Source organism: Bombus impatiens, unplaced genomic scaffold (genome assembly GCF_000188095.3).
Source record: "Bombus impatiens unplaced genomic scaffold, BIMP_2.2 scf_0072, whole genome shotgun sequence".
Lineage (NCBI taxonomy): Eukaryota > Metazoa > Arthropoda > Insecta > Hymenoptera > Apidae > Bombus > Bombus impatiens.
Genome location: NT_176491.1, coordinates 55,501 through 59,171, shown reverse-complemented (window position 1 = coordinate 59,171; position 3,671 = coordinate 55,501). Strand labels below are relative to the sequence as shown.

Here is a 3,671-nt window from a genome sequence, read left to right as displayed (position 1 = left end):
TTTTCTGTATCTAGATTTGCTGCGGCACTTGTGCCTGGAATTATTTTACGTTTTTTGCTAGTCTTTGTTAGCTTCCAGTTTTCGTAACATCTTTCCTGGTAACATCTTTCGTTATCGTGGCTGCACTCCTCCTGTCTCCACTGCTCTTCCATTTCTTCTGTAGCCATATCGTTTTGATTGTTGTTATTTTGCTGTTGTTGCTTTAAGCCTGGTAAATCTACCGACCCGTTTATGTAATACTTTTCTCCTTTGGTTGCAATCTTGATTGTTGGTATCTGCGGCTGCATTGTTTTACTTCCCCTCATTATCACTATCCATAACACTTCTCTGAATCACTTCACTGGAGCGCACGATTGCTTACACACCAGGGTGTACATGGGCCAGTTTTCGTAATTATATATGTCGGGTTATCATTAGGATTTAAGGCGCGTAATGATTTTTCGTTTGAATTAACCATTGTTTTACGAAACAGAGAATATATTTACGCGAATAAACAAGATTTTACAAAATATTATGAATAATGAATTTAATAAATGATAAGATTAACAAACGATAAGTTTAACTAATAATTAGATTAAAGAATAATAAGTTTAACGAACAATAAGAGGAACGAATAATATGTCTTACGAATAATGAATTTAACGAATAATGAGATTAACGATTGATAGGTTTTACGATTAATGAATTTAATTTACGCTATTAACAATGTTCCGGGGTTCAAACGAATCCACGGTCAACGGGATAACTCTTTACTATGCGTAGAATAATTTTAAACACAAAAATACGATTGCTGAGATACTCGGTAAATTGCTCGATGTATCACTTTCCAAGGCGATTACACAAATGAATATCTGATGAAAATCTTTTTCGCTATACGACTGCATTTGTTCGTTATATGCTCGCTGGAGACATCGAGAAGGTTCCAATCGTTGTTGCTAGGCAATTTCTGTCAAAAGTTTATTGTATACTCTTTGGAAACATCGAGAAAGATCCAAACGCCGTTACTAGGCAATTTCTGTCTGGAGATTGATTCCTAATACAACGTGTGTCCCATTATATCGACATCTCTAAAGTACAATTCTATGTGATTTCTAGGGAGAACAATACAACCGATCCACACCTTCGTCAGGCAAAACGTTTATCCCGTGACCGTGGCTACGTTCGGCGACCAGTTGTCACCTCGAACCCATTTTCGCTTTCACAAATGTCAAATAATTACAAATGACAATTGCTTAATTACAGTTATGATAAAATCTAGGCTAAAGCATTAGAAGGCTTCCTCAAAATTGCAAAAGGAAGGCTCGGGTTTTCCTTTCATCTCCGACATATAAATACCCATAGGTCCATGGCTTCGAAGCTCTGTTGTAATGCAACGCTGCCAGTGTACGAATCTGGATTAGCATACATTGTACTTGTACTTATACTTATATTTACTTAAGTATATTTCTATTACACATACATATATTTACCTCTCAACTATATACATTATTTCCACTCATATTGTTATACTAATCGCCGCACATTACATCTAATAGCAGTAAAGATCTATAGGGATCTTTTGGTGCATGATTTCCCAAAGCTAAGATTATACGTTTCAGATCTGCTATCTTATGCCATAGTTGCTATCAAATACACGTTCAATGCATTTTCCTATTATATGGAATCGCTTACTTGAGTTTTCTCTCTGCGGAGTTACAACTCGTGAATACGATCACAGTTAAATATTCTCGCTAGAATGCGTGCACGGTCACGCACGTACAATAGTGCTTCCATACACACAGAATTTTTTGCTGTGCAACAATGATTCACTTGTCGGATTGCTGTATCGCGTGGTGCTCTAGCATTTGTTTAAATTAAGAGAATCAAGAATTTGTGTTCCTCTTAAACGAAAATAGAAGACGGCGAATTTCTTATCTTAGCTTTTGAATGACGACGATGGGTATCTTTCTATTGTTGTTAATAATTTCTTTGATCATGCAATACGCTTGTTTAGTATCGAATATTTTTATTTTTTTGCGCCCCCATAATGTTAAAAAGAAAGGCGGAAGAAAAGGTAAGTTGCGAGGAAAAAGAAAGCCTGCACAAACTTTAAGAGGATTTAAGAATGGCTATTCCACATTGTAGAAACTGAATTATCATTTTTGTTTTAGAAGAAAAATTTAAGATAACTGTATTTCGAGATCAGTTGATAGTACTCCTTCCCTGCCACACATTTAAAGCGAATTAAAAATAAAAAATCGCGCTCTGCCTGTGCCGCCAGCGTCGTCGCTCGCCTATCATTTCTTGTTTTCATATCGGGTGAACCACACGAGTTTCGAAATGTCAGGAAAAGGTAATATTATCTGAATCAAAGCATTTAAGCAGCAGCATAGAAAGAATAATCAGAAATTGCGTTAAAAGCAAGATAAATTGAAAGCGATGTAAACGAGTTTACAAGTTACGACGGATTCTTTATCGGTCTAATTTATTAGAAATCCAAAGTTGCTCTTTCGGGTTCTAGTTTCATTGAGATTATATTTATTACTATAAGAAATCAAAATCATTACTTTCGTTTTCTAAAGAAGTGAAAGTTATTACTTTCCTTGCCCGCCTTATCGGAAGTTAGTACTTATCAAACGAGTTGTTTAGCTGTCTATCTATCCAGGAGTCCCTTCGATTTAATTAGGGCGCTACAGTCCATCTAACTCAAGATCGTGTTTAACATATTCGCGATCAAGTGCGTATAGTGTAAAGTTAAAATTAAAAGTGTTTTTCCCAGCAACGAAACCGGGGTCACAATCAGGAAACCAGAATTTCCATAATACGAGAACGACGAGTAGAATGTCACGACCGGCATACTTCAAATCCGACGGACTGACGATAGAGATAAAGATGTGGCGGCACTCGGCGACAATGTATATCGCTGAAGTGCCTAATGAACCATCAACATCCCAACGGTCCTTCCACCGAAGGTTCTAGAAGAAAGAGCACGTGGCAACGATCGCGGACGCCTAGCAAATGCATGGACGGTGGGGATGTTGAGGGATGACAAAAGAAAGTAATCGGATCCGATCGAAAGTAGATTGTAAAGTGTGTTGATGTTAGAAAAAAAATAAAGTTTTCTTTTTTTATTTTTTACCTCAAATTCCTTTTTTATTTTGTTATCTTATGTGACAAGAACGTTGCCGATGGATATACCGGGGAGCTGAACCGTAGTAACAGCAGGCAGCAGACTATACTAATGGAGGAGACAAGGCTGAAACAAAAGACATTAGAACACAACCAGAACGCTACTACTGATCAATCTAATCATAATCAATTTGGCGTAACAATCTCGGCAGAGTATGCAATGCTCTGGTAGTTTAAATGAGATTGTTCTTAACCGTTTGAGTCCTAAGCAGCGCGATCGCGCTGTTTAGATTTTGTGTCGAAAAGTCTCAGTACATTTGAACGCTACGGATGATTAATGATATTTTGTATTTCATTGTTATCTTTTCAACAATTTTTATTGAACAAAACTTGAAATATTTATAAACTAATAGTACGCATATATGTAGTAACTGATGGATTCTTAGAGTAAGGACAAGTAATGATAGTAGGTTCGAAGTTTAATGTATTTTAAGAAGTGATATTCAACAACAAGAGGACCGACTACAATATCGTCGCACGTCGATGCACACTCTGTGTCCGCT

General features: G+C 36.8%; 1 long non-coding RNA gene across 1 annotated transcript in view; it reads left to right on the top strand.

The window, feature by feature from the left end:
* Nucleotides 1-3,357: 3,357 nt before the first annotated feature.
* LOC117152575 overlaps nt 3,358-3,671 on the top strand; it is a 2,672-nt gene continuing 2,358 nt past the window's right edge. Inside the window, exon 1 of the long non-coding RNA XR_004462971.1 lies at nt 3,358-3,369. This is a non-coding gene — a long non-coding RNA (uncharacterized LOC117152575). The remainder of the gene's footprint in view (nt 3,370-3,671) is intronic.